Source organism: Stylophora pistillata, chromosome 6 (assembly GCF_964205215.1).
Source record: "Stylophora pistillata chromosome 6, jaStyPist1.2, whole genome shotgun sequence".
Taxonomy (NCBI): domain Eukaryota; kingdom Metazoa; phylum Cnidaria; class Anthozoa; order Scleractinia; family Pocilloporidae; genus Stylophora; species Stylophora pistillata.
The window spans coordinates 4,680,093-4,699,268 of record NC_142524.1 but is presented as its reverse complement, the minus strand read 5'-3'; the positions used below and the strand labels follow the sequence as shown (position 1 = coordinate 4,699,268).

The 19,176-nt window shown below is 38.0% G+C and overlaps 1 pseudogene; it reads left to right on the top strand.

Moving 5' to 3' along the window:
• The first annotated feature begins 5,765 nt into the window (after positions 1–5,765).
• Positions 5,766–8,016, top strand: LOC148727865 (uncharacterized; annotated as a pseudogene).
• The last annotated feature ends 11,160 nt before the right edge of the window (positions 8,017–19,176 follow it).

The following is a 19,176-nucleotide window of genomic DNA, read 5'->3' as shown; positions in this document are numbered from 1 at the left end:
ACCATGAAATAATATATGAGATTTTGGTGATATATATTTGGTTTCTCATATTTTATGCGAAGGTAATCTGCTTTTCTGAAATCAAATATACAAGTGTGTAAATCTAGGCTTTCTGTAAGGAGTCCCGGTTCCTCGATGTATTAGAACGCGCGTCTTTTTGCGGTCAACCTTCGATGAGCAGTTCTGTCAAACCTCTACTTTTTTTCAGGAAGCTGTGCATTCTGTACAACCTACATGGCGTAGGTACCTGAATAGGCCAGGCTAAGAAGTTGGTTTTGGGAAAAAGAAAATGCTGGCCTATTGTAAAAAAATTTTGCGCAATGCTACGGTGATTTCTCGACCTCCATACACACTCACACTGGTCGATTTGCAGACGGATGTGCAAGTAGGGAAAAAGGAGACAATTATCTTAAATTTAACAGCATGCACTTGACATCCGTGTTGAACTGTTTGGGAGGAACACCCAGACACAGTAAAGTGTCACTATCAAGCGCAATCAACCCGTTCTCGACGGCCTGTAGCTCTTACTGCGCAACCATTTTGGTACTAACTTTTTTCTTTCTGTCAAATGCTGTTTCAAAATACCCTCCCTTCAGCAATGACATCTCAAATTCCTTGAGCGACCGCAATCGTCTTTTTTAGTACTATTTCAAGTGATTTCACAAAGCGTAAAGCATTACGAAGTACGACGTTTTTGTAGGGGAACTTGATATTTGTTTTTCTGAGGTAAACGAAACTTCCTCGAGTTCACTGCCTCATATCTTTGATTTATATCGGTCAAACTCAAAACGTTTTCTGGAGTATATCGTTCCGAGGTAGAGAACTAATAGAAGTTCTGTATGAAAGCGATCCTCGCAGTCTTCAACCCTACTTATGTAGTAGTGGAATTAAGGCTTCAAAAACATTCAGGCCGGTACGGAATTTGAACCCACTAACCTCTGCGATACCAGTGCAATGCTCTACCAACTGAGCTAACAAGCCGACTGGGAGCTGGTCATTATGTTGTTGATTTATATCACTTCGACGGGTTTAGTACGAACCAACCTAATGCATGAATAACATAACATAATTTACATTTCATTGATTGAATAAGTTTTTTATCTGATGCAAAAGGAAGAAAGTCCTTTAAACATACGGCCAGAGGTATAATTGATTGATTAGAGTTATCAGGATAAACTTGAGCTAAGTGGAAGTATTATAATTAATTCGAGTTAACGGGAAGTTCGAGTTAGCAGATTGTAAAGTACTGGAAAAATGTGGTCAAATCCAAGGGAAACTGGATCTTACTCGAGTTAGTGGAGGATTTGAGTAAACGGCTGTCCTTACCGGATGTGAAAAGTTTCGAAAAGAAAGGGAATTTCCCTTGACCTATGGCAACAACATTTGTTAAGAACAATAGAATATTTCGTTAAGAATGATACGTAAGCAAACGCGAGTTACATTCCCAACAATGACAGCCAGTTTCGGGATGAATTTTCTAGTTATAGTCGTGGGTTTCGTGACAAATTATCTGAACATAATCAGCCTCATCGCGCACCGCGAAGACTCTTGACAGCCGGTTTAAATCAAATTTCATGGTAGGTAATATTAATTTTCTATCTAATGACTAAACAAGACTAACTGCTATTTAAGGAAGGTCTATGATAATTTGGTTCGTTACTCAAACGGCATCTTTTCTAAACACTACAAGAAATATCGGTGCATTATGTACTCGTCTGATCGATGACCCTTGTTAGTTACTAGGATCTGAGATATGTTATTTGCTTATTTAAAGCCCTTAGCTGCCAAGAATTTGTTGTGTTTATTACGGCGTCATCACTTTTGATTTCTTGAATTCCGACATACTTTCAACCACGTAGGTATGAAAATGGCTTGGGGTATATCTAAGAAGAGGATAAACGGAAATATAGTGTCCGTTAGTGGAAAAAAAAGCGAAGTGTACACCTTCAGTGTGATGTTAATATAAACGATTTTCATCCCTGAATATCGGCAGTGTTGAAGTTAATTTATGTAGATTTTGTCGTAGAGCCATTTTCCGCTGGCTTCGAGTCTTCGAGATTAATGGCAACCATTGTGCGTGCGTAACACGCAGTATTATTATTATTATTGTTATTATTATTATTGCAATCCTCTAGTGTTAACGAAGGGAATGTTCTATGAGAACTATACTACTTTCGTCTGTTTTCAAGGTCTTAGATAGTTTGGGGTGCCTCATGCATATGCATTACCTGAGATCGGAAATTGTGCACTAACGAGTAATTTAAATAGTGTTGAATAGAGGGTAAATTTCCCTTGCAAGGGCGCATCTGATCTATGATCATATCTGTTTCCAATATCAATAGAGTCTGACTCTGAATTTGAGTTGCATTTCTAACATTGACAGCCAGTTTAAGGATGAATTTGAAGTTAAAGTTATCCACTTTGTCCATTACTTATAGAGATAATCAGCCTCATTGATTGATAACTGTTTTCCATCAACTTACTTAGCTTATTTACAAGACAAACCCTATATATATTAAAAAAAAATAAAGAAAATGAATACATCGATGAAGTACATCTTGCTGTTTTCTGATCGATGTTCATTTGTGAGTCACTGGATGCTGGGACAAGTTTTTTGTTCAAACAGTCAAAACAGTATAAAAGGAGGAGGAAATAATTAAACCATATACCATGACACAATCAGTCATTTTTAAACTTTTCGCGTAGTTACCGAAATATCTTTCGAAGTTTCAGCTAAACTGAAGTCAGGGGGTCGCAAGAATGGACAAGACTGACCACGAAAAGCACATTACGGGATTTTTCCAAAGTTCTTAGCTCCCAAAACTTTGTTGTGTTTGGTACTGCGTCATCACTTTCGATTTCTTGAATTCCGACGTACTGTGCAACACGAGAGTTTCAAGACAGCCTTAGATACATTTTAAGAGAGGATGAGGGGAAATACAGTGTTGTATTTTCTTCTCTTTTCAAAAGAGAAGAATATGCAAAGTGCACGCCTTCAATGTGATGTCAACTTAAACGAGCTTCATCTCTGAATATTAACTGTCTTGAAGTTTATTCTATGAAAATTTTGTTGTGAAGCTATTTTCCGCTTCGATTTCTACGTGATTGATGGCAATCCTTGTGATTGCATGACACATCATCAGATCATCGAGTGTGAACGAGAAGAACATTGTTGAAGAACTCTATGATTTTAAAAGAAACTATTTGTGTTGTTTCTTTTTTTTTCTACCTTTTTCCCCCTTTTCTCGCCGTCGCCGCGCACAAAGCAGATTGAAAGAGTCAGACGGAAAGCAGCTCGATTTTCGTGTTACGGTAGTGATCTTGTTCAAACGCCTTAGTGAGAATTCGAGCGTGAATTCGCGCGCCGCCAGGGGATTTCTTGAGGTGAGGTGGCAGAGAAGATTTTGAAGCTTCGAATTGATCGGCGCATAATTGTGGTTATCAGCATGTGCTTGCGTACTCATGAGTCTGCTAGGTCCGATCATTCATGGTTGGTCCTTTTTTAGTTCTCAAAGTTTTTGCAATGGAGTGTATTGAAGTGTATTTGACATGTTACACTGAATAAATCGTTTCTTCTAAAATCTCTGTTTAGGTTCTTAAAGATATTTTAGGCAACTGCTGTGATATCAAAAGTCAGAGCCAGATTTGTCGCTGCAGCCCTTTAGTGACATGCATTTGAATTATTTCAAGTTTCCCTCCATCGTGTTAAATGAGTTCGCAAACGCTTTGCGTCAGACGTTCAAGTCCATGTGGGACAACGCCTTTTGGTATCAGCCCGGATATCAATCATGGGATGACTCCACAGCAGTAAGGAACTTGTTTCGCGCCGAGGAGGGCGGTAAAAGCAAAGTTCCCACACACCTTTCCTATGAAGAATAGGACTGCTGTACCGCCCTTTTTCATACCACCACATATGCGAAGTCTTTCGCTATGCCAGGAGGCACAAGTCATATGATGACCCTTGGTGAGTTGTACTTGAAGCACCGTAAAATACCTTATGGAAACTTTCATGCGTCTGTAGTGAGTGCAAGTGGAAACCAAGCTGAGACGTTTACACTGGCTTCGACTGTTAAGAAATTCGCTTTGCCACTCAGAAAAGTCGGAGATTGATAAACCAACATTTGACCGATACATGCAGCTGGCTAAAGAAGCATTCAAAGCGCTTGGTGTCAAGACTGACCCAATTGATGCCATTTCTGGTTTGACAGAGTCCGACTTTCCAACGAAAGAGGTTCGTAATTTGGAGCAAGGTATCAATCAGCAATCTGTAAGTTAAATTAGCATTTAACTTACAGTTCTTTATTAGTAAAACAGAATACTCATCACGATTCTCACTTTTCTTTGCCATTTTAAAGATTCAACGGTATTACTTCCGCCATCATGTCTTTGTCCGATGGTTCCACACTTTGCTGGCGGCCAAAGAGAGTGTGAAGAGATCATCGGTCACCTGAGTTTCACGTCCACCCGAATCGTGTCGATATGGGGCTCACTCGGTTTTGGAAAAACTTTTGTGGAAACTGCCGTGGGACATAAACTCCAGGCTAACGAATCACCCGTCTACTTCTTTTCCTTACGTGGGCTGAACTCCAAAACTGATCTCATATCAAAGCTTTTTAGCTTTTTCGGAAGAACTACAAGAGATGACCTACCTCAGCAGCTGCCGATAGACGAAGATCTTCTCAAAGTTCTCACTGAGATTTCGGACGAGTTTGTGATGATTCTTGACAATGCTGATGACTTACTCGAAATTGGAGCACCGAACGTGAAGTAAGATTTCATACAGTTTCTTCAAGACATTCTCAGTCGATCCAAGAAGGCAACTTTTGTTATCACGACAAGGGAATCGCTTGAATTTATGAACGTGCATTTTGAAGGCCATCAGGGAGTGGGAATAGGGTCCTTAGATGAGTCCTTCTCTCAAGCGTTAGTGAGTGTGTTACTTTCAAACGCTATCACCGCGTCTGATTGTGAAAAAGTTGCGAAAATCTGCGGGCATGTACCTCTGGCCATTAAGCTGTTGTGCTCCACCATTTCGGAAGACAACACTCTACCGAGTCAGTTTTTAGAGGAGTGGAAAGAATCTGTAGGAAAAAACATTGTGGATCTGTTGGACAATCCAGATTATCCTAGCAATCTGAGATCAAAATGTTTATTCAAATCTTTTTTTTCAAAGACCTTCAGCACAGGAAAAAGAGGCATTGGTGCTCTAAGTATTCTATCAGAGGATTTTAACCTCTCAGTAGCTGCAGCTGTCATGGGTGTTAAAACAAACCTCGAGGCAAAGATCTTGCACAGGCTTCGGAGGAAATCGCTTCTCGACTCTGGTCGAAAAGCGAAAACACGAAAACTAGATACTCATATTACTCACCCGCTTAGATTAGAAATAATTTGTGTCGTTGGCTCAGCAACAAATCATTTTTTTGATAAATATACCGAGAACTCAATGACCAATTCTGTGATCCAAATAGCAACAGAATTACAGAAACCGACATTACAGAGATCACACGGCCTTTGGAAACTTCAGCGCAACATCAGAACTACACTTAAAGGTGTGTTCAATCCTCCCATGGAAGCAACTAAATTGTCTGCTGCAAGCATCAGTTATCATAAGATGGCCATTACGGAATATAAAAACATGTCATTAAAGACTCACTCGAAACTTCATGAGAATCTTGGGTTACACGTGCATCAAGAAGAGCTTCTAACAGCATGGTCCAAGTAACATTCTAAAATTTTACTTGGACCATGGAAATTATCTGTGCACAATGCGGAAATATTCTGAGGCCCAGAGATTTTATAATCATGCGCTTAAAATGCAAGTTAAACTGTTGGGAGAAGAGCACCCAGACACAGTTCAGGGTTACAACTCACTCGGAGAAACTCAGCACAAGTTTGGTGACTTTGCTTCGGCACTTCAGTCCAAACAGCGCGGACTTGACATCCTTCTTAAACTGATTGGAGAGGAACACCCACGCACAGCAAGGAGTTACGAATCCCTCGCTGCAACACAGCAGGAGCTGGGCGACTTTGCTCCAGCACTTCAGTCCAAAAAGCGCGGACTTGCCATCCGAGTTAAACTGTTTGGAGAAGAACACTCAGACACAGCGAGGAGTTACGAGTCACTCGGAGTAACGCGGCACAAGCTGGGCGCCTTTGCTTCAGCGCTTCAATCAACACAACACGGACTTGTCATCCGAGTTAAACTGTTTGGAGAACACCCAGACACAGCTGAGAGTTACGAATCCCTCGCCGCAACACAGCACGAGTTGGGCGACTTTGCTTCACCGCTTCAATCAATACAGCGTAGACTTGACATCCGAGTTAAACTGTTTGGAGAAGAATACCCAGACCCAGCGAAGAGTTACCAATCCCTCGCTGCAACACAGCACGAGCTGGGCGACTTTGCTTCAGCACTTCAGTCAACACAGCGACATCCGAGTTAAATTGTTTGGAGAAGAACACCCAGACACAGCGAGGAGTTACAAATCACTCGGAGTAATACAGCACGAGTTGGGCGACTTTGTTTCAGCGCTTCAGTCCAAAAAGCGCGAACTTGACATCCGAGTTAAACTATCTGGAGAAGAACACCCAGACACAGCGAGGAGTTACGAGTCACTCGGAGTAACACAGCACTCGTTGGGCAACTTTGCTTCAGCGCTTCAGTCCAAACAGCGGGGACTTAACATCCGAGTTAAACTGTTTGGGGATCAAGAACACCCAGACACAGCTCAGAGTTACGAATCACTCGGAATAACACAGCACAAGTTGGGCGACTGTGGTTCAGCGTTTTAATTAACACAGCTTAGACTTGACATCCTCAAATCAAAATTTTGCAATTTTTTCTCCCCTTCAAATATTTATTTATAATGGATAACTTGAAGGTTGCTTTGCGAGTATTGCGAAAGCTGTGAGTCAAAAAGTTTTTAAAATGTGCCGGAAAAGTTAAAAGTTAATTGATTGGTTTAGAAGACATTCTTTTGACTTTTGGCACGAGAAGAAAGTGATAATTGGTGGATCCAATCAGGATTTGTGATTTATATTGATCTTGCCTTATGCAACGATCTTCTTCTGTAGCGAAGATAGTCGCTTAATTTTATGGAGTTGATTGTATGTCTTACAAACTGGTCAGTCAGTCAGTCGGTCATTTAAGGTAATTTGGTTTTATTGAGTTGATAGGTCAATTTGTCACCATAAAGGGTTTCAAAGCTGACGTTTCGAGCGTCAGCCAAAGCGAATGTCGCTCAGTCATTCAGAGTCGATCGGTCAGTCAGTCAGTCGGTCAGTCAGTCAGTCCGTCCGCCCGTCATTCAGTTAGTCAGTAAGCCCGTCACTCAATCAGTTTGCCCGTCACTCCCACAAAATTTATGCAAACAAGAATCTGGTTTGTAAAAGAAAAATTTAAGAATTTTTTAAATCAAAGTTATTTTAATATCAAGTATTGTTACTGTTGATTTAATTTACATTTTGAGGTTTTTCACTTTCTCTAAAACACCGTGAATTACTAGTTTTTGGAGTTGATTGACAACTTGGTTCTAACAGCCTGCAGGCCACCTCTTACTCGTTTTCAGCGTTCACGCATTCACAGACATTTGATCTCTGTCTTAGTAGCTGTTAGAGCAGTAAAAGATTTCACAGACACTAGCTGAGGAGAAAATCAGTGTGGACTACCTTCACTTTAGACCACCTTCTATCTACTACAGGTATACGAACGTAATTAAACTTTTTATGAAGTGGCTTGAAAATACGTTTCCTTTGTAAAATTTGAGCACAATCTAAACAGAAAGAGACGTCTAAAAAGTTACAATAATCATAATTACAAGAATACATCAGCTTTTTTAACAAATAAGTTAATCAGTTATCAATCCACGCCAGTTACTGTTAATAAAAGCCAATTGCTGCAACAAGGCTGTACACCATTTATTGTTATACTGTTTTATAGATCTTTTAATTATAATGTTATTCGTCGGTCGAGAAGATCAGTTTCGGACAAAGCCATCTACACCCTCCAGGGGATGAGCAAAGAATGGGGCATATGGCCTGAAAAGCATCATCTCCATGAGGAATGGGAAGTTGTTGCCAAAACCTGCATCAAAAGAATAACAAAAAAACACCACTTCATTATCAATTCCTCCTCATGAACGAGACACAGTGATGTTATTTGTGAGTTTACAGTTCATAAGCATCTGCTGAATTACTCCAAGATCAAAAAATCAACTCTCCACACTCTGTCCCACATTTCTTACAACTTCAGCTCTGAGAATTTGGTGGTCAATGAAACAAAAGTCCCCTTGTTAGTATTTTGCCTTCTTCTCACCTCTTCTTAAGAGCTGCTTTAGGTTTTTTTTTACTTTAAGGGGAAATTCTTTTGGTCACTTAAAGGAGAATAAGGGTTATATTGGCTGGCAGAGTGTCTCATATAGGATTACAACTCTGTTACCAAAACTTCCCTAACAGCCTGATAGGTGATTGATAAATTCTTGCTGATGCATAGTGTCACTTTATAGGTTGTAACCGGATGGTAAACCATTGTTTCGTTCAAATTATAGCTCAGAAAAGTCTTATGGGGGGGGGGGGGGGGGAGTCTGACCAAAGAAAGACAAATCTAACTCTTTCAGCTGCAACTGAAAAAGAGCAATAACGAATTTCTCCTTATAATATCAATGTAATTTTGGGCACAGAGGTGATGAATTCGAATATAAATATCAACCAGAGGATACTGATCTTCAGTGTAAAAATGTAAGGGTATCTCATTCCAGAGGGACAAGGAACCCTTAACCCGACTGTTTCCCCAGGGCAAACATGTCCACACAGTACAAAAGTATGTGTAGCAGCAGGCTCTCCCTGATAGAATGCCAGTTCTTTTCCAAGACTCAGTGGCACATAACTGCATACCTGATAAAGCAGTGGAAATTATTCATGTCATTTGACACCAGCTAGCTTAAAAGTAAGATGGATGCCTTCAGTGTCAAATGTTTTCCACAGTGGTAAGCCGGTCAGTAGATAGGATAATCTTCCCCCCCCCCCCCCACCACTCCAAGAAGCAGTATTCCAGGCACCTTTTGACAATGACTACATCAGTGGATGGGACTAATAAAGGTGGGGTAGGGGAACCCTCTCAAAAATCACTAGCAAACACTCAGGAGTGAAAGATGATTGCCACAAGACTGCTCTTAATCACTGAGATCCACTGCAATATAGCTGTGATGGATGTTCCACATGAGCCTACACTGACCAAAAGAGACCACTATAATTCTGAAAATTAACCCATTCATTTCCAAGATCTCATAATTGATTCTCCAGACTGTCTGCCATACAATTCTTGTAATGATAGTTTGGAGAAAATGGTGTTGAATCAAGTAATAACCCCCCTATATGATATTGTTTTTTTATTCTTATAATCACTTGTCTGCTTGATACTGTTTTGACATTGTAATGAGAAATTCTGTCTTAGTCACTCACAGGAGTAAAGGATTAACTGCATTAAAATGTCTAAATTTACCCTTCAGAATCCTTGTAGAAAATTTCATCAGAATTCTATAAAATATAAAATACCTTTGTAGGGAAAAGTTACTTCTTCATCTCTTCTTAGAGTCATTTTAAAGGCTAGTTATGCTAGGTTTTACTAACTGTAAACAAACTGGACAAGTTCTTTTGTCTGCAAGATTTCTCTCAGGTGAATTCAATGAATGAAAACCATGTACATGGCCACACTTGAGGTACATGTAGGGCTGTTCATTGGTCACTCTGCTTGAGAGCTGAAAATGAATTATTTGAAGCCTCTTCAGCTTATCATTATTTGACCAACTTGATACCGTAGGTAGGTGGAGTGTGTATACTTTGTATTCCAGTGAAATTACTATTAATTTACCAGTTTTTAATGGTGAGAGCTTTCAACCAGCAAAATGGTTTTTAAAGTAATTCAGACACCTTTGAATTTGAGTAGTGATTTCTATTAAAACCTCATTTTCAGAGGCCTCCAATACTTGTTTTTACAGAATTTAACTAATGTTTTGCAACAGTCATAAGTGACTGCAGATGGCAGGATTGACTGAAAAACATCTGTTAGGTTAATTATAAACTTGACTTTCTGTTACATAAAGAGTGCGCTCACAGTCTGATAATGATGATGATGATCATAATAATGATGATGAGGAGGACAATGAAGATGACATTGATGATAATGAAAGTAATGATGATGAAAATGAATTAAACTCTAAAATTGATTTCAGTAAAGAGTTGCTTCTCCGTCCCAGATTCAGGTTCCACCAATATTTCTTGCTAGTTCACTCTGAAGACCAAATGCACATTTTAAGGTGACATGATATTACCCAGTTCTTGTTTCATCTTCTCAGCTGTTCACAAGTGTTCTCCACTATTTCTATCGCCTTCACACTTGTGCAAGGAAATGAGTATGTAGCTATCAAGATACCATAGGAAGAAACTGCACACTATGATTCCAGATCTGTTATGATCTGGCATTGCATATACACTGAAGTAACAGGACAGAAAAACATTTATCAATAACATGAGTACTCGGGTAAATCAGTGGAAAACAAATCACACCAAAAAAAAACATTTGGAGGGTATTGTTAAACTGTATTTATCAACATGATTTCAAGTTGACTATCTGAAAATTTGCAAACAATAATGGTATAATGGCCTGCAAATGATAGAGTTGGTGTAAAATTGTAATTTTATTGAAATCCCAAACACAGCCTGGGAAGCTTAGAGCTCACCAAGCTGGTTATAAAAGTATGCCACAAATATCTTCCACTATGTCTATGCCTGTGTAAAACCCCAAATATGGTGAGTCCGTGGGTTATGAAGATGTGAACTATTGTGGATTGCAGTTAAGCAATGGAAGGGCCAGGTCAAGCGTATCAATAAGAAGTTCACATTATTTGATAAACAGAGATCTGAATTTTTAAATACTTTTTTTATGAGCTTCCATGAGTGTAGAAGATAGATTTGATCCTCAGAATATAAATACAATATCACGCTGACAAGTGATGAGAATAATTAAAGAAAAAAATTAATTAGTGGGTTATTAGTTGATCAAATATCAAATTCTATAGACTAACATCATAAGAATTGTATGGCAGACAGTACGGAGAATTGCTTGTGCGATCTTGGGAGTTAAAAGACCTTTGTTGACATCTTTTCTAATGAAGTTTTTGTTATGAATACCAAGATTTTAATAGAGTAACTATTGTGGACACAGGGAATGGGTCAAAAAAAAAAAAAAACCCTGGCCGATACAAAGTGTATGTTGACAAATTTTCTTCCCTCTCAACTCAGCAGAGAAAATTTACATTACCTACAAAAATTCTTTCTGTAGATAATTTATTTAATCTCTTGATCACCATTTGCAGTTTGCAGAATAAATCCCTTTTGGCAAGCAGCAGAGTTTGTGGGAAAATAAAAGAAGGATTGAGGATCCTAGAAAACCATTTATCTCTGTTCAAAGAATTTAAGACATTGCTTTATAGTCAATGTAATTATGTTTTGAGGATTCTGTAAAAATATAAATACAGCTGTACCCCTCCCTGCTGGTGTTTATGACTCCCATCATCCCTTTGGAACTGTAATCTAAAATTCCAGTTTGGCTGATTACAATTATTTACAAAACATTCCCTATGAAAGTGGACCACCTGGACATAAATTGCCTTATAATCCCTCACTTCTCTCTAGCCCTTAAGTGGGAAGCTTTGCACATTAATGATAAACAAAAAAGTTTCTCCTACTTCCTGCCCTAGAATCTCTCATCTTATACTCTTCTCATATCTATTCCACACCCCTCCCACACCCCTCCTACATCCCTCCCATTTCTCTCCCAACCCTTTTAGCTCCCTATTTCCCTGAGATCCCATACAGTTCACTATTCCACTAAATCTTATAATTTGAATCTGGGAAATTTCCTGTAAGCAACCTAATTTTCTTCAAATTAGACAAACAGAACCTACCTTGTTCTTCAGCTGTTGTGGTAAAGATAACAAGAAACTGGGTATAACAGTATTTCTGCAAAAATCAAGAAGACCCACATCAAAACAATATCAAGCTGACAAGTGATGAGAAATAAAGAAAAATATTACTTAATTAAGGGAATTATTAGTTGATCCAATACCAAATTCTCAGAACTAAGATCATAAGAATTGTTTGACAGACAGCAAGGAGAATTCCTCATGAGATCTCAGGATTGAAAGGGTTAGGTTCACCATCAAATGTTGATATTTATTATCAAGAGGCAACTTAAAACAAATGTCCACAAACCTTTCACTTCCAAAGATAAACAGAGTTAAAATCCTATTGCAATAACACTTTACACCTTAATACCAGTATGCAAATTCTCTCTACTGTTCTCTTCACATATTTCTTAAAGTGCTGACAAGGAGAATTCGTTTACCAATCAAGAGGTTCTTTATTAGTGATCATTATCTTTATTCTCCTAACATTAATGTTTGATTCAGGGCTAATACTGTATGGAGAAATTAGATGCTAGTTTCTATTGGAAGTCAAAGGGTTAAAGACTCACTCTGAGAAGCAGTGAGAACTAAGAAAATTATCAACTAGTTTGTAGGGAATATTCCTTTGAAACAATACCAATTTCTCAGGATTGACTAAGAAAAAAACAAATTGTCATCCACAAGGAGAATTAGCTCTATGGTAATAGGAGAATAAAGCATTTTAAGTATACAGGCCAAATATAGCAACTTTTATCTGATTCAGATCTTTAAGGTTCCCATTTAAGGAGATTAAATCTCCCTGTTTGGTCAAGAAAATCACACCTTCAAGAATGGTGCCAACAAACAGATGTTCTGTGGATGTATATCAGCTATAAATGGGAAATGAAACAATGTTCAGTATTCACGGATGGTGCTCTGGTTTAAATCTGATCCTTAGAGAGGGACTTCTATGGATCAACACAACTGTGCCACCAAGACTTGGAGTTAAACTATGTTCAGGAGCATTTTTCAACACCAATCCAGACTAGACACCATTAACTTGTGCTACAAAACAGTATTTCATGTATATTATGAAGAAATTTCACTTTAAAACCTGTAAAATAACCTCTGAAGAAATTTCACTGAAAACATGCTTAAAAAACCTGTGAAAAAACATGTGAGTTGCCAAATTGTAGATTTGGCTATCCAGACCAATCTAAGAAATTGCAGGATTGGATTAAATCTTGCAATTCTTTGATTAATCAGGCCAATAGTCTCATTTGTGCGGACATTGCCAAATGATACACATTGAAATCCGCGGGCGGGCCCAATCTTGAAATTATTTGTTTTGCTTTGATACGTTGTTTTTTGACAAATTGAAATTGGTTTTCATGTGTCTATCTTGTGAATTTCATCATACATAACATATTGTCAATGAAGCTGGGGATCCACTTGCCTTGTGGATCTGCTGACTATTTTGACAATTGTCAATAACAGGACACATTGAAAACTGACAATTTTGTTTTTTATAACAATAAATTGTCAAATTGTCTGCTCTTGCTCATTTATACGTCACATAAATTATAAGTTCACTTGTCAGCTGTCTGCTTACAGACAATCAAAATTAGGCAGTGAGCGTGCAATAATTTCTGTGGTTATCATTAAATCTTACTTTGCTCATAATGGGATTTAATAGGGTATATACGGTAAAATTAAATGAAAATCCAAAGAATTTTTACATCCTGTAAACCACAAGTTTTTCCATGATTATTTCCCTATGATTATGATAAAAATAACAAAATAAGACAAAAAATACATATGAGGCACGATCCTCGCAGTAGATAGCACTATTTAAGCAATAGCGAAGATCAGACCTTAAAAAAATCAGGCCTGTACGGGATTCGAACCACTGACCTCTGCAATACTAGTGCAGCGCTCTACCAATTGAGCTAACAAGCCAACTGGGAGCAGGCCGTTAAGTTGATTCGTAATAAACCCGTGAAAGTGATAAATGAGATACAATGAAATATATGAAGTTCATATATTTTGTACTGCTGTATTAGATACATATGATGCACGATCCTTGCAGTAGATAGCGCTATTTAAGCAATAGCGAAGATCAGACCTTAAAAAAATCAGGCCTGTACGGGATTCGAACCACTGACCTCTGCGATACTAGTGCAGCGCTCTACCAAGTGAGCTAACAAGCCAACTGGGAGCAGGCCGTTAAGTTGATTCGTAATAAACCCGTGAAAGTGATAAATGAGATACAATGAAATATATGAAGTTCATATATTTTGTACCGCGGTATTATATACATATGATGCACGATCCTCGCAGTAGATAGCGCTACTTAAGCAATAGCGAAAATCAGACCTTAAAAAAATCAGGCCTGTATGGGATTCAAACCACTGACCTCTGCGATACTAGTGCAGCGCTCTACCAATTGAGCTAACAAGCCAACTGGGAGCAGGCCGTTAAGTTGATTCGTAATAAAAATCAGGCCATCCATGCCTGATTTTTTTCAGGTCTGATTTTCGCTTTTGCTTAAATAGCGCTATCTACTGCAAGGATCATGCATCATATGTATCTAATACCACAGTACAAAATGCTCGAAACGTCAGCTTTTGTAATCGTTACGGTGGCCAATTTCTCACTTCAACTTTGTTGATATATCCAAATTATTTTGTCACCCCCACCGACGCAGCCCCAAACAGTTTTTTTTGAAACTATCAGCCTTTATTCATAAATATATATACTGGCTTTATCATTATGTCACCAGGTAGCTTATAAAAGAACTATTTGTTATAAGTGGTGTGTTTCAATAGAGCTACAGAGGGAGTACATACAGAGGCAGCTTTTAGAGCAATTGCAAATGTAACTGACAGTATTTTCTGTAAACTAAGCCAATTTCATGTACATCCATCATGATATTTAGTAAAATGTGTCCAACTTGGCCTTTTTTTATGTCAGTACTATTAAATTTTAACATTAAATGATGCTTGATGTTTGGTCAAACTATTGTAAATTAACAAGTCATGAAGATTTACTTCAAAGGATTCAATATGATGCCAATATTGTGCATGTGGTGGCACTGCAGTGGCTTGAGTGCACTCTCTCGATGAGAGCTAGTGAAGTAGTTGAAAGACAAGGAAAGTTTGACTGGTATAGAAAGAATTTAAAAGGAAGAACAAGATGTTACAATTAGGTAAGATTAATTTGATGATATAAAGACAATTAGTTGAGTGCATGTATATCTTCCAAAATATGAGTAACCAATCCATGATACACAATTTAAGGTCTGCTAGTCTAGCTATATATAGATGATACAGATGGAATATATATTATCAAGCTCATCATGAGTGGATCGATCAGTAAATATAAGGTAAGGGTGATTATTTTGTAACCTGTGGCAGTTAAAAAAATAATCATGTGCATACAATGTATACAAGAATCGTGGAGTCAGGTCATCTGAGACAGTGAATATGGTGAATGTGGTACTAACAGCTGGAAACAAACTTATAATCAATGATATTTTTGAAGTTTATTTTAAAATATACGTCCATGTGGTACTTATCTTGCTAATGTGACAGCTGAACATTTTGTTGTTGGCATTACAAATTATTTCAAACCTCATCAACTTTAACTAATATAAGTTACTTTTTACCCTGTGCAAAAAGTAACTTTTTCAGATATCTTTAAAACTAATTAATAAGTCTTTGGGATGGTGAAAAAGCTCCTAATTTGTCTTACACACCTTAATCTAATTTTCTCACAAACTTTTAAAGATTCTGCACATCTCACAAGCTATCCTTGTGAAATTAAAAGGCTGGGAAATGTGTGTGCTGTTAGTACCTCCTGTGGTCTCATACAAAGCCACAGAAAACTTTCCTAAGGCTTTGTATCAGGGCTTTTATCTGGAGTCTATCTGGTAGCACTGCAGGTTACTTCATTATGTTTACCGTGAGATGTCAGTCTTGCCAGTTTTTGACAGAAAGGTTTAAGGTGAAACGAGAAAGCGTCTTCACTGGAGCACCTACAAAATTACAGTTTTCTATTTTTTGACAGCATGTCTTCTGCTATCCCACAATGTTTAACAAAACAATTCGTGAAAACGTGTAACGCAACGAGTTACGCGTGACAGAACAGTCTGCTTGCAAAACATGCAGTTCCTTAAATGCAAATCAGAAAAAGCTAAAGCACTGCTGACACAACAGTTTGGTCATGGTGCCTATTAATACTCTCCGCTCTGACGAAGGGCTAATGCTCGAAACGTCAGCTTTTAAACTCTTTATGTGGCCACTTTACATTATCAACTTGCTTGATAAAACCAAATTACCAATTAATACTCTGTTTCGTAGCATCTAAAACAAAGTTGTGGGGGGTTAAATTGAGAGAAGGTGATTTAGCTCTGAAGCGAGGTCTTGAAAGTTGTTTCATTCGCGTTGCCAGAACTGTGTATCGTTGGAAAAATATTGTAAACAGCGAACTTCACAAAACAATATGAAACAAATACCTGAGACGAACTCACTCCAGGCCTCCCCTGATTGCATCTGTTAACCTCTTCTTTCTTGGCCTTACGTACCCTTCCCTTAGTTCATCTGAAGGACTTAACGCTTAATCTAAGTCAATATTTTAGGTAGCAGAACAAACATCAGTCTACTAAAAGAGGAAAACTCAAGGTTATGTAGTTATCGACAGGCATTCCTATCATATTAGTTACCAGTCTCTTTCAGAATTTCATTGGTTCGCAGCTTCTCGTAGCCGAAAAGGAGCCGAAAGCAGCCGAAAGCAGGTCGGAAAAAATAAGTGCTATTTGAAGATTTTATGATCATAATAGTGCATCATTTAAAAGGCTTCAAAAATAATTTTTGTTTGTTTATTATCAAAGTCATATTTCAAAGTATCACATCACCTACTGTGGCGTCGGAAATTTATCAGGGGAATTCATCAGCGGAATTTCCCTTTCAGGGGTGCATGTATCCGATCAATGACCATCACGACACAAGAACAATAGATTATAGATGTTTCTTTAGTCGGTGCGTAACTTGCGTCGCTTTCCTAACACTGAGATCAAGTTTTAAGATGAATTCGAGCAGTAATCGCGGATTTCGTGTATATATATTTAATTCACAGTAGTCAGCCTCTTTGCGCACCGGCAAGACTTCTGACATTTTCGCTTGAATTTCAAGATAGGTAAATAGCAGTTTTCCATCTACTTGACAAGACTAACCGCCATATCGATGAAGGTCTGCGATAAATGTTTGTTACCCAAACAGCATCTTTCTTAACATAAAAAGAAACATGATCGGTACATCTTGATGTTTTCTGACCGATGTTCCTTCATGGGTGTGAGATAAATTTTGTCTTCGAATCCAAAGTCACAACAGAAAAAGGGAGAAGAAATATTTTAAAAAAATATCATGACAATCACTCATTACGGAAACAATAGATTTTTTAAACTTTTTGCGTGGTTACTGAAATATCTTTCAAACTTTCAGAAAGGAATGGGTAAAACTAAGAAAAGCACATTACGAGATTTTCCCAAAGTCTTAAACCCCCAAGAATTTGTTGTACTTGTTATGCGTCATCGCTTCCAATTTCTTGGATTACGACGTACTGTGCAACACGAGAGTTTCACTTGAGATCGGGAATTTGTAATAACACGTAATTTTTTAAATAGTTTAGAATCGAAGGCAAATTTCCCTTGCATTGCAAGCTCAAGTGCATCTGACCTATGACCATCACGCCATATTTGTTTCCAAAAACAATAGTTTGACTGCTTTGAGGCATAAGTTAATTTGAGTTGCGTTTCTAACACTGATGGCCGTTTAAGAATTAATTTCAAGTTCTAATCATTGGATTTGTACATGATTCATAACGGTTATCAGCCTCATCATGCGCTGTCAAGACTTTTGACAATTTACTGAACTTGAATTTCAAGGTAGGTTGATAACATTTTGGCAATATACTTACTCAGCAAGACTAACTACACATCGATGATAGAGGTTTGCTGGACAAACGGCATCTTTAATGACATGACAAGAAATATCGCTGCATCTTGTCGTTTTCTGACAGCCTTTGTTAGTCGCTACGGCCTGATATATATTACGTGCTTTTAAAAACAGTCACGACAGAAATGAGAACACCATATCGATGGAGGTCTGTGATAAATTAAAATCTTCAATCTTTGCGGAAGCTTTTCGCGTAGTTATCGAAATATCTATCGAAGTCTAAGTTAAACTCGAGTTAAGAGGTCCCAAGAATGGGTGAGACTGACTCAGACCCTGAGACTGCGAAATACACATTACGGGATTTTTCCAAAGTCTTCAGCTTCCAATAATTTGTTCTGTTTGTTACTGCGTCATCACTTTCGATTTCTTGAATTCCGGTCGACGTAGGGTGGAACACGAGAGTTTTAATATAGCCTCGGATACATCTAAAAACAGGATGAGGGAGAATACGGGGTTATAAGCTAAGAGAAGAAAGTGTAAGGTGTATGTCTTCAATCTGATGTCAACTCAGACGACTTTCATTTCTGAATGTTGGGGGTTTAAAATTAATTTATGTAAATTTGCGTGTTACGAGGAATTTTTTTATTTTCATTAATGTGCATTTGAATCATTAAGCGTAAACAAGGAGATCATCGTTTAAAAACTCTATGATTTTGTAGGAAACTTTACTTCTGTCGTTTCTTTTATCTATTTTTACTTTTTTTGTCCTTTTTTTCACTGTCACCGCACACAAAGCAGTTTAAAACAGTCAAATAGAGAGCAGTTCGATTTTCGTCTTGGGTCACAGGTCAACGATAGTGATTTTGTTTAAAAAGGCTTAGTGAAAAGTCGCGCTTCATCACGCTCCGCTCGTGCACCACCTCACCCGCACCAAAATTGAATAATGACCTTCTCCTGTTGTAGCTGGGTTACTGTGTCATAAGTACGATACATCACTCTCTTAATATTGAAGTGAGACCTATAAAGTAAATTTTGAAAGGATGACCCCAACGTTTTTATATTCACCAACTATTACATCAATCATTTAAAAGCTTCAATAATCCCCCATCCGTCTGTGCCCGGGGGAGGGAAATTCGAAGCTTGCATGGATGGAGACTATCAATCGGAAGTGTCAATTTTCTTCTTCTTTATTTTTTTTTTCCTTTCTTTTGTTTTTTCTTTTTTCGTAAATGTTGGTCAATGACTAGAAAGTCATGGTTACTGATCTGACTTTTACAAAA